The sequence below is a fragment of the Hippopotamus amphibius genome, chromosome 3 (assembly GCF_030028045.1).
Source record: "Hippopotamus amphibius kiboko isolate mHipAmp2 chromosome 3, mHipAmp2.hap2, whole genome shotgun sequence".
Lineage (NCBI taxonomy): Eukaryota > Metazoa > Chordata > Mammalia > Artiodactyla > Hippopotamidae > Hippopotamus > Hippopotamus amphibius.
Genome location: NC_080188.1, coordinates 65,872,295 through 65,885,794, shown reverse-complemented (window position 1 = coordinate 65,885,794; position 13,500 = coordinate 65,872,295).

Genomic DNA, 13,500 nt, shown 5'->3' with positions numbered 1-13,500 from the left:
TATACTCATTTGCCCAAATCAACATACTTACTTTCAACTCTTCAGTAGAGTTTATAAATTCATTGGAGATTTGTACCTGGAACTGTGACTACTTCACTTTAGTATTTTTTTTTTCCTTTTATGGTAATAAATTATAAAAGAACAATTTTCATAACACATATAAAGGACAAAAGCCAATCACTGAATATAAGTTGTAACTAAATGTACAGTTTTTCAGAATTAAAATGATATGTGGTTTATATGAAAGCAAGCATGGTAATGATGCATTATGCTCCTGCAATTATGTTACATGCACACACATACAAAGACCTAGTGCCGTGAGTTCTAGACAAAAGACGTGAAGACTATATAAAAGAAAGCAACAGCACACTAAAATGTTAGTATAACAAAAAATGGTAGTAAAAAAAGTTGCATTTTAGATAACATTAGATATAAAATATCATCTTAAACTAATTGAAATTGTATTTGTTCCAAACACATGATTGGTGAGGAGAAATTGGATCTATGTTAGAGTTGCTTGAAAAGAAAAAAAAAAATTATCTGTACCCACAGATTTCAGCCATTCCCTTTCTTCCTTTTGTCAAAAATTTAGTTACTAGTGAGAAATACTCACTGAAGGATTCAGCTGATTTATATATTGCCCCCACACTTTGGTCCAGACTGAAATAGATCATTTTGATTGCTTCCTAGAAAAGCAGGCTCATGGAAAATAAACTGTCCCGGAGAAATCATCAGGTCAGAAATTTAGGACAGATAGATTTAAGTGCCTCACCAAGAAGTTGTAATACTTAAAGAGTTCTAAATTCTTCAAGGGTCTAAAGGGTAATTTTAAGTTCCAGGGCACTTCAAAGCTAATGCATGTTTTTTTGACATTTCTTGGTCCCACAAATGGGATTTGGTTTAGATCTGCACTAGGACTAGATTATCCAATGCAATGAGCTCAACTTTTGACTCCAGTGGACTCCTTGTCCAAACTTGAGAAATGGAGACTCTAGGGAGACTGAAAGGAGACAGATGACATGCAGTGTAACAGCGTCTTAACTTCCTTCCTGACAGTGATTTTGATACATTGGAATCACTGGAGGCGTAGAAAATACTTGTAGCTGGGGACATATAACTCTGGGAGATATCATCTATTTACATTAGATTCTACCTACATCTATTCTACCTATACCTTAGAGCTACTTTATTCTCCATGCAGAGCTCTACAAAAGATTTGGTTTTGGGTTAATGTTACTAATAACTAATAACATTGACCATCTCCTATGAACTAGGCACTGCTCTAAGTGTTATATCATTGATTATTTAATTCTCACAAAAATAGTATGTAGTCTAATTCTTCCCATTTTTTAAATCTGAATGTTAGGCAAAGAGAAAGTAGGTAACCAGAGAGGTTGATTAACTAGCCCAACGTGGATCCATGATATACTTATCTTCTAATAAGTAGAAGACTGTTGATTTGAGCCCAAATGATCAAATACCAAAGTCCATGTCATCAGCTACACTACTGCTTTTCAAATTTGACTACTGTTGTATGTGATAATTCTGGAGACAAAGTTGGTTCTGAAACATTGTAAAATGTTTGATTTGAGCCATTTTGACACTGAACTCTTCTGAGACACCTCACTTTGAAGAATACCGTCTTTAGACTCTCACATGTTATATGTTTTATACATATAACATATGTTTTTCTAGTCTAGTCAAATACTTGACTATTTGGATTGTTACTATTTCCTTTACTGGTTGTTTTCTAGAGAGACAGGGTAAATCTGTCATCATGTTTTGAGAGTTTTAGCGGTGCTGATATAAACTATTTTAGCATAATTTGAGCTTTTATGTACTCTGCTATTATATAACCTCAAGTAGTATATTTTATTGGGGAATGAGATGTATATCATTCATACAGCTTTTACTAATGCTATTGTTCTATCTCATTTAAATCTCACGGTGACTCTATAAAATAAGTTTGATCAATATTGTACAGATTAGAAAAATGTATACCAGAAAATTAAGATAGTTTACCCAAGGTCACACATAGTCACTAACAAGAGTATAGTCAATATGTAAACAAAGACCTGTAGAAAACGAGGGAGTGACCTAAGTGGAAATTTGAAGGATGAGCTTTCAAGACAGAAGGATCAGGAAAGCAAAGATGAGAGCATGTTGGGCCTCATCTAGGAACAGAAGAAGTCTATAGTGATAATTTTGTGGTAAGCAAAGAAAAAAGTAAGGAATAATGAATTCAGAGAAATAGTAACAGATCTTATCTTGTAGCCCATTGGCCAAAAGAAAACATGGTTTTATATTGGAGGAGCATGGGATGCCACTGACAGTTTGGACTAAAAGAGTGTCATGATCTTCCTTGAGTTGTAAAAGGACCATTCTGGCTGTTGTGTTAACACATCACTGATATACCAAGTGTGGAAACTTAAAGAACCAGAGGAGTCAGATAAATCTGAGGTTCTATGCTTCAGTAATGATAAAATGGATTTTATTTATTGAGTTTAGGAAACCTCAGGAGGAACATATTTGGATGAAGATCAGGCGTTTTGTTTTCAGTGTAAGTTTGTGATGTTTATCATTCATTAAAATTAAGGTAAAAAGATATAAAAGTTGGGAGTATAAGATAGATATGCAGGATGAAAAGCTTTAATTTCTGAGTCATAGGCACTTAGATAGTGTTTAAAATTCTGAGACTGAATGAGACCTCCAGGGTTATCAGTGTAGATATATAGGAAAGATGCAAGAACTGAGCAGCAGTACATTTAAATCATTAGAAATCTGGGAAATGCAGATAAACCAACAAAATCAGAATAAATCAGAAGAAAGACTCAGTGATCTAGGATGAAAATCAGGAGAAAATGATGATCTGGAGTCTAAAGAGCAAATATTCAAGGAGAATGGCCTGAGAAACCATGACAAATGTCACTACTAGGTCAACTAAGATGAGAAATGAGAATTGGCCATTGGTTTTTAGCACCAGGGAACAACTTGATCACAAGCGGACATTTTGGAGAAGTGGAGGCAATTCCTGATTAGTGTGGATTCTCAAGAGAGAAGAAGACGAAGAGATAAAGATCATTGTAGACCTTTGAATCTTAACTGAGATTTGTTCTTGTTTTTCAGACTCTGTTATTATGACTGGATCTTCTGTTTTATGGGTAAAATTTTGAACTCTGATGTATAGATATTGCATACCAGTGTATAAATAAGTATTGATAGAGGTTTTCTAAGTATTCTAAATATAGAAGTTTTCTAAATATTTTATTTGGATGATAGCAAGTAGAACAGTAGTGCTTGTGATATTATAAGTTTATGTCCTAGAAGTAACTAGCATTATAAATGAGAAGCTATGTCAGACTTTTTAAATTCTGGGAATCAGACCATTCAGAGATAAGTTAATTGAACTGATAATTTTTATATTAAGATTAAAAGGAATAACTTATTTTCCCTTAGCCTTTTACCTAATTTTCTTTTGTTCAAATACTTGTGTATCAAAAACTTTCATTGCTCACATTGGTTAGATTATATCTTTTAGTTTTTGTGTTAAATTACCCACATTCACTTATTACACACTAAACAAAATAGCAGAGCTTGTCCTCAGATATCTCAGAGACAGTTTCAAAGAACCTCTGAACTAACTTATATAGGAAATGGTATTCACGGATGTCACAGTCTCCAAAACTATGAAAGTCGTCTTTATTTAAGAAAAGTAAAGAATAAATATTTACAATAGGAGCATACTTTTATATGAAAAAAAATATCACTGTGATTTATCTTCTCTGTTTATAGATGAATCATGTGTGGATAAATTGTGGATTACATTTATCTTTTAAAACTTACTTCTTAAAGATGTAAGAAAAATCAATGTGACATTTGAATACACTTTGAAGTTCTTTCAAAATTCAACACTTTACAAAGAAACACTTTTTTCTCTGTTTTGCATCAACTGCTTTTTAAATTGTATTTCTCTAGCAACAGCATTTTTGTTTAAAACCAATTTCCCTTTCCTTTTATATTATTTCCCTCTCTATTGTATTTTTCTCTGTTACTTTTGCTCTTCATGAGGACCAAATATTTTCTGTCAAAGGTAACAAAACACCATTCTAATAAATCCTTGCCCTTTGAAAGAGTGATAATGACTTTGATCACTGTATTTGTATAATTAAGGTGCAGGCTTTTGCTTTAAAAAGAGTTCATCTCTTGAGTTGAATCTGGGAGGGCATGAAGCATTTACCAAAATGAGTACTCTGTTGGGAAGTCCCTGGTCTCCTTTGGTGTCGCATCTATCTATGTCCCCAGACTGCTCATCCAATGTTCCAATGACAGTGATTAGCGGGACCCCCCATGAGTTGCAGATGGAATGAGGCAGAGCGATAAGGCAAGCTGCCTTTCAGATCAGCAGAGAGAAAGGCCTTTTTCACAGGAAGCCCAAGAGGAAGCCGTTTAAACAAGCGTGCAGAAAATATTGGGGTAATTACCAAGCACCAGGAGGGGGTCTCAGCATTGAAAATGGATTCAAAAATTCATTCAGCAGATTAATTGATGTTTTCCCTGCAGCTTGTCTTTTGGAAATAATTCCCATGGAAATTCACAAATGAGACTGGGGAAGTGTATTATACAAAGATATTTTCATTATAGCATACATATTTACTAATGTTTGAACTGCATTTATTTCTTCCAGAGAAGCTCTGACACTTCAGATCACTCAGCCTTGCAGTTTTGCTCTCTAAAATAAGACTCCTGCACCTACAAAAGCCAGAAAACCTTGATGCGTGAGGATGTATTCTAAGAAGCGTCTTAAAGTACTCTGATATTGGAAATATCTAGGCAAGATTTTTGTGACTAATTTTTCCTAACATAACAGACTTGATTGCCATCCTGATGTCCAGTTCATCTAGAAGAAAATTTGTTGTGTGTATATGAGTGGGAAATGCCCTAAAGGAGGAGAATTGGCCTCCCCAGTCCCACAAGGCTGCAACAGTGGAACATCAGTGATATGACAGATTTGTTTCTGGGAAAAAGCAAATCGACCTTTGCCTCCTTCTTTTCTAACCAGCTGCAAATAAAGGACCTTGACAGCAAAAATACAGAGATAGCCACTTATCAAATGTACCAGTTTGGAAGAGATGTCAAAAAGCAAAAATATATGTGTGTGGGCTCCAAACATGTGTGTATAGCAGTGTTCATGGAACACAGGTTCAGTCTTAAAAAGGGCACACCTTTCTTTTGGAAATATTGATCTATCATTTTGAAAAATGGAAAGGAAAATCTATTAAAATTATGTTGCTGTATTATCATTGGCACCTCTGGGAAAACCTGTTTATCATGTCCAGTTTAACTGGAAATTGACTTGGAATAAATTAATCTGAGTATTGTCATGCAGATGTCTGCTTATGCACCTAGTGATTCTAGGATCACGTGGGAATTTGAGACTGTGGATAGCCATTCCTTTGAAGAGATTGTTCATCTTCCCCATGAAGAATGCATGTGCTGTTCCCTTCATCTTGAATTCACTTCCTCTGTTAGTGCACCTGGCATGCTACACTCGTGCACCTAGGGCTGTATTATGACTTCCATGGGCCTTCTACCACTATAGAAAAAGTTTTAAACTTAAGGTTCAGTCACATGATATAAAGATGAGTATATTGATTTTACATAGTAATACATTTTCTTCTATCTAAAAACATTTTTTTCTGACTTAAAGGAAATTAAAATATTTTCTTGGCCCTATGTGCATTGTGTGTCCTAGGCACTATACCTTTTGTGCCTAATGGGTTGGTACATCCTGCATGTATCAAGTTCAAGGTAAAATATTTACAGTTCTATGTAAGCTTCCTATAGCAGACCTGTTGAATTCCTCACAACAACTACTTCTTTCCATTCCTAGCTTATAGGTCCTGGATTTCGTTTAGGGTTCAGGCATTAAAAGGAGCAAGGAGCAGACTAACCTCCAGTAGAAAGAAATAGACCACGACTGGCCCACTGCCATCATGGAAATTCTTCTCCCTTTTGTCAGTGAGGGGTTTTAAGTTTGGGCCATCTTTTGATCGAAAGGGGAGACATGTTTGAGCAGACCAGTGGAAGGAACCTGAGTACTTAACATTGTTGAACCACCTGAGATTCTTTTTAAGTTATGTGGTAGATATTCTTGGTGTTTTTGCCTTGTTTAGTTCAATATTCTGTTATTGGAAGCTTAACCAATATATTGTCTTTGCACTTCCTAAAGATGTAGGCATGTTTCTTTTTTAACCTTATGTGTACATTGCACATTCTATCATCATAGTTTCACCTTACTGACTAATTAATGTTTAACATAACTGTGTCCTCACTAGATGGTAAACTCTGCCCAGTTCCTGGGATAATCTTGCTCAATAAATGTAGAACTATTTGTTTAATTAGGAAAATTGATATTATTGAGCTATATTTTTCTGAATATGCTTTCTCCTCTTAGTTAAAAGTCAAGATGGTAGTTTTTGATATCTTTACCATTCTTAAATTGCTAGCAAGTTCTGAGTTGTAATTTGCCTGAGTCAAAAAAATGTTAACTTAGTTCATTTCATATTCACCCACTTCTAATTTATTTAGAGCTCTGTTTGTTATACCGTTTTCCTGACTGAAGACCAGTATCCCAATTACAAAAGATGTAAAGAATTAAAATTGGTATTTATGTATTCTCTATGCCATCAGTTTTATCCTTTACTATATACTCAGTATCCATTTGAAAATAATTTTGGTTGAATTAATTTTAAATCTCGTATTATCATGTATCGTCAACAGTAGTTCGGTTCAGTCTTTGTTACTCCAGTTTCAAATTACCAATCTCCATACATTTTTCTTTTTTCCATAGCCTCAAGCTTTAACCTTTGACAAGGTCTTAATACAGCAACACTACTCTGAATTTTAAAGCAGTGTGCCCATATTTCCCTCTTATGCATTTTTAATAGGTTTTGTTCTATTAGTCTCTGTCAAGGTTGGCTTGCCTCTGCTAATGCCATATAGGAGCATCAGGTGGTTTTGAAAAGGGCCTATATTTCTTGCCGTTATAGAAAGGGCTGAATGAAGTTAAGATCTATAGCTTGGCATGTAAGGGGTGACAAATAAGAAGATAAGGGCCTCACATTGTTCTCACTCCATTTTATCCATTTCCCTAAGGAAAACATAGCAAACACCATAGAAACTTAGGGTCACATTGGCCTATACCAATCTATAGGACATATACCAAAACACTCTGGATTTACAAAACTTTCTGGTCCTAAAATGCTATTGGATTTGTACCAGACTGGCTCAACTGGGTGCGTTCTCCAGGATAAGTTCTTCTGCTTTATTCATGTCTGTACTTCCCATTCAGCCTCCAGAAAGTGCCACATTTCCCAGCTCTTGTTGACTGGGTATTGAAACCTCAATTCTCCCTGTTTCAATCTCCCTGTCTCCTCCTCTCTGTTCTCCCCTCTGTTGTCTGACATGACTCTTCCTGGTGATGATCTTTGAGAATCATTCTTGTACAACTGACCCATCCAAAAATACAACTCAAATTTAGGTGGCTTGGCCGAGAAAATCCTCTTTTATCTCAATTACTATCAATATGCCACAGTATCAAATAGATAAGCTTGGTTTCCCAGCCTTGGGGAGATTGGCTCCGTTAAAAGTTATGGCTTCTATAGGAGCAAGTCTGATAGCAAAGTGAATAGCTGCTCAAACTAAGTATTAAGGTCAATAAATAGACTCCCTGGAGACTCTGGGAACAAATTGAGGGGATAGGGTAAATATGGTTATATTCATGTAATGTGTCTGGGTTGGGGCTTTAACTTAAGCGTCTACCTCAAAGTCTATTTACACAATTAATCCTGAAAAAAATTAATTACAACCAACATTTGTGCACTAGTGAATAAGGAATACCTGCTAATTTACAGTTCTTAAACAGTGTGCTATTTATGCCTTTGGTCAATAATTAACTAACTTTTGACTGTCCATAGTGGACAATCATGACTTGCTTTGAAACAACAGTGAAATTTTAGCATGATGGTGATACCAGTGTTCAATGTATCCTTTTGTTTCCCATTTACATTTAAAAATTATCTTGAAAAATAAGATTTAATGGAGTTCAATAATATTCTGACTCATCCAATTCCCTTTGTTGTTTTTCCTGTCAGAATATCAATACCTAAGAAAACATTAACAGAAATTAATATTGGCAGGTACTAATTTGTTTAATGCATGGAGTAAACACAGGCACACACAATGGAATAAAACAACAAAGAACAAAGGCATAAGTACAGTGAATGAAATTTCTAAAGACTACTATAAATATTTCTTAAGTATAAATTACTAGGAGTAAAACATTTTTGGAAAAAGAGTCTTAAGTAAAGATGTGAAAATGTCCCAAAATATTTGAAAGAGTTAAAAGAAAAAAATGCATCTATTAAAAAGAAAATATTGCAGTTTGATAATTTATATTAGAAATGTAAAAATGAGTGAGAAAGTACTGCTAGATTTATTGATTAAATATTTTATTAAAATGTCAATAATTCAAAATAATACAATATCATTAACAACAAAAAATAGGTCTCAAAATATTTCCAAAATACTTAAGGGGAGCTTGAATTTAAGCTAACTGCCCACTCAGCAGATCAGTCTTTGGGCAAAATGCTTTTAAGGAATGTGGGTTTGGGTCATTGTTTTTCACAAATTGGTTTGTTACTGAGACAAATATGAGTTGGACTTTTTGAATATTCTAATAGTAAATACCTATAGGATACTTGTATTTCATAATCTTTGCTTCCACGTATATAAGGATTTGGGGCATCTGACTGGGGAAAGCAAATTAGGCAGGACAAATGACAGTGGGCTGGCCAGATTTTCCTATGTTACCTTCAGGGGTTATCTTTCTTGTGCCCATGATTCAGTTTTTCAGCAATTTGGTTTAAACCTTGTTACCCCAATTATGACACATATAGCGTCTGCTTTCTTTTTATTCATTTAAATATCCCAAAGATATGAATTCATAAGCAACCAGTTTGGTTTTCATCACTTCCTTCTTTTTTCTCCTTTTGTAGCATTTTAAATTATAAGAATTTAACTGTGTAGTTCTTCTGTTGTCCTTCTTTATCCATTTTCTCTTTGAGAAGCTCTGGCTTTGGAGGCTATTTCTTTGAAGTCTTTCACATGATTTAATATAATGTAGGGTGCCAGGTATTTTTCTAGAAGAGAACATTAAAAGTTCCAATTATGCTTCAGTTTTTTATGTTCAAATTTAGAGTTGGAAGAGCTGTTCTCTTCATCATTTTTGTAATTTAGAGAATCAATAATTAATCAGTCTAGTCAACAATTTACCAGTGTTCTGAGTAATTTGTGTAAATCTCCACATACCAATCTCAGATCCAAAAAAAGAAGAAATAAAACATTTTTAGTGTTAAATTCTAAAATCAGCCAATGAGTGAGAGAATACTTTTTAAAATTTAGAGATATTGCTGAGACAATGATGGGCAATGCCCTGGATCAAGATCTGAAATTCTTAGAATTTTGTTGTCCTTTCTTATCTCCATTCTGAGGAGAGGTGTATGTTAGGTAATTTCAGTCTGATGCCTTTAAGTATTAAATTATCTAATTCTTCCTTTCTCACCAAGCAACAAACCTATTGATTATAATTCTGTTTCCCATAATCATGGGAAAAATTAATTGACTTGTGGATATAGCCATCTGATTGTAGTCTATATATTTATCATTTAAAATAGCCAATTGAATTTTGCCCCTTTATAAATACTATACATTTTCCTTTTTGTTCACTTAAGTAGCTGTGGAGAGAGAGATGGATATAATCTCAGTGAGCTGACATTGGCAGTTTCTAAGCCTGCAAAACTGAAGCACAAAGTTTGGACCAAAATAAAGCAGTGCCATACTATTAAATATCTCGGGATAGATCCACATGATTTTCTGTGAAAATCCTCCATCATTGTGCATCATAATCTTTTTCTATTTGCGATCTATATGAGTGGTCGTTGTTTTATTTAACATTAAAATGTCTGGGTCAAAATGACTTCTTGCCGCTGCATAAATTTGTGATTTTGGGAAAGCCTACCCTGTTACTATATTAATGGTCATAGTACAATCCTGTTTTTCTCCCTGTTCTTCTTAAATACTTCCTACCATGTTTCTGGCTTTTCGTGGCTCTGTGGACTTCCCAGGTATACAGAGCTATCTACTACCCCTTCCAACAGTCACAAGTGTATTCAGCTAAGCCTTGCTGATATCTGTGTGTACTGCAACTAGTTAGGAAGATCAATTTGTTTGTTGCCAGTTTTAGTTTATTTGTTCTTCAGTGTCCAATATCCCTCAGTCTGTTTATTTTCAGCATATGTTCTCCTTTGGTACTTACAATACATCTGATCTGAACTGTTTTAATTTCCCACCAAATTTATTGGGGAAATATTATTATCCCTTTGTTGTATTTTTGTGTATAGATAGCCATTCCATCTCCAAGCAGAAGCAGTAATGAGGTAATATTTCCAGGCATTCTGTGTATTTTTCTCATATCCCATCTCAAGAAAGAAAAGATGACATTCATTGACTATCCCATTGCTGATGTGTTAAAGAACAGTACTCACACATAGGCCAACCGGTTGATGCCCTCTTCCTCTCTCTCTTTCACTTTCTTTCTCTCAACAGCTGCTTCTTCTGCAACTTAAAGGTTAAGTACAGTTCACAGGGTGGAATGGTAGACCACACATTTTAAACCTTATCCCAGGCTGCTTTTTCACCAAAGTCCAGCTTTAACACCAGTAAAAATCATATATTATTTATATCTTCATTTAATTCCTATATCACTTTCTCAGTTGGTTCAAAACATGAAAGTAAGTATAAATAAATAGTAATTCCCAAAACCGCCGGCATTTCAAAAACATCATTCTAATTATATCACTATCACAATCTTTATATTAAAATGTACACATAAGAAATGTGTACATGATGAAGAATTAACTTTATTAACAGCGAACAACTTATTAACTCACTGGTCAATTTTCAAGTTCATTGATTAGACTTTTTATTTGTAAAAAAATATGTAGAGGATGTATAGCCCATAAAACTCCCTGCCTCATTTCTGTTGCCAAGTTATCTAAAGGTGAAAATAAATGTGTGTGTATATATATATATATTTTTTTTTTTCTTTTTTCTGGCAAGAATCCGTTCCAGTACTAAACAGCTTAGAGATGTAGCTTTTCTTGAGGTTTGTGGCTATAGCCTCATTTCCTTGTGGCCGTGGTTTTGTCTTAATATACTGGCACCTGGGAATTGCCTCCATACCCCCAGAGAAGAGGTGGCTGAGTCCTAATTTGAAATGTTGGGTGCAGTGGAAAGAACCTCATTTTTAGTTCTTTTGGAGTTATATAGACTCAAAATGTAATGTTCCCTATAATTCATACTAGATTTGATGTATTAAACTTATGTGATTCTCCATTTCCTCAATATTAAAATTATTGTGAGGTTAATGTTAGGCTGACTATCTGCCTATCTATCTATCTATATATCTATCTATTTATCATCACCTAACACAATGCATGGGTGCATTGTAGACACACTCAATCAATAATAGACTTTAATTTTTTTTTTCAATGTTGCTGTTACTTTGAGTTAATGGCCTGGTTAACAAATAAGTCAAAATCCATGCTTCTGTCCAGAAAAAACTCAACAAAAGCCATTAATTCCACTGGAAATAGCCCTTTGACATTAAATAATAAATTTATGATATTGATTCCATCTAGAATAAGCCAGAACTTCCCCTATATCTTAGAGCAAATCACTGGATTGTCTATTATTTATTTTACAGAAATCCTTGAAAAGCCTTGTTTACCTTTTGCAAGGTAAAAGGTACTAGTCCTTTGAAAATTACAGTGCTAGTACTCATACCTATTGATTGCCAAGAACCTGTGGATTTAAATAAGAGAGATCACATCCTTAATTGGAAATTAAAATGTGTTCAGTTTCAGCATATTGTTATAAGCAGAACATGTTCAAAAAATTGTCAAACAGGCCAACAAGGATAGGACCAAAAATCAAGAAGAAGCAACAGCACAGCCAAAACTAGAAGTAAAAAGGTGGGACAAAAATCTAAGCTAGTTCTTTTAGTGAAGAGTTTATGTGAATGAAATTAATAAAGTAATTCCAAATGTATACATCATCCCAAGGATAATAAAGTAAAACAATGTTGAATATAATAGCATTTAATTTTACCTATCAAATTATTATTTATTTCTCTTTATGCTCATTATACTTATAAATACTTGTTATACTGGTATTTGTCAAAACTACCTCATGACATCATAATCTAAGCAGCTTCAAAAGTCACAGTGAAGATTGATAAAGTTCAGGCAGGTGTGTTTTCAGAAATAGACAGGGCCACTCCCTGTTACTGGGGATTGAGAAAATAAAAGCCATTCACCAGAAACATAAAATTCATAAGAAGTCGACATAGAGAGAGGACTGAAGGTGAATAAAAAATTACCTACTGGCTGCCTACAATCAAGATATTTCCCTGGCAGTAGGTCCGAGCCTATAATGTGGTAGTCAATTTGCTTAACTCTCAGGTTGAGAACTGCAAAGGCACAGGGTCCAAAAAGCTATTATAAGAACTACTGTTTGAATCACAGTGTCTTTAGAGACTTTATCAGTGTTGTAGGTGCCAGGCCAGGCCATTAGTTTGTCCTCAGTATTCAAGCAGCCACATGGAGAGTCAAATTCTTTGCTCCAGACACAAGCACCTCCAGGTAATGAATTTAGAGTGAGAATTTCCTTCCATTCTCAGTCCTAACCATAAACTGATTCTTTATGCCATTTCTGATGGAGAGTGCCTTTTGCTGTAGGTAACACTCCCATGAATATTTCCCCTGATGCACTTGAGAAGGGAGAAGTGGGAATAAAGGCTAAAACATTGCTTACTGTGTTAGTAATTTGAATAACCTGATAAAGCCCATCTTATTTATAACTCATGTATGTAAGCCAAGAAACAGAGTATGGAAAAATGAGAGAGTACCAAAATTCATGAAGGTAAAGATAACTTGTAATAAATAATTATCTAGAAAAAAAGAAATAGCATTTCGATATTTATTCATTTTTTTAATATTACCTGAAAAATGTATTTGTTTAATCAAGGTCTAAACTATTTGTGGGCAGGGTCAGCAAAAGTATGCTTCAGTTTGCTATTCTTCATATACTTTAAAATATATTAAACTATAAAATGTCCAGTGCACTTTTAATAACAATGATATGAATATTTATTTCCATTTACAAAGATCCACTAACAGTCAAGTCCAGGAAAAGTTACTCGTATAACATGTATATAAGATATAGTTTGCTTAAAATTGCATTATAGTGTTTAAGGTTTTTTTTTGATGCTTGCTCTTAGATGCAATTTGGGTTAAAACATCTGGTGCTACTCTTTGATCTGACCCAATGAATTTCTAAAATATACTATGTGGGGTACTGTGAAAAAGGGTTGAGTCAGAT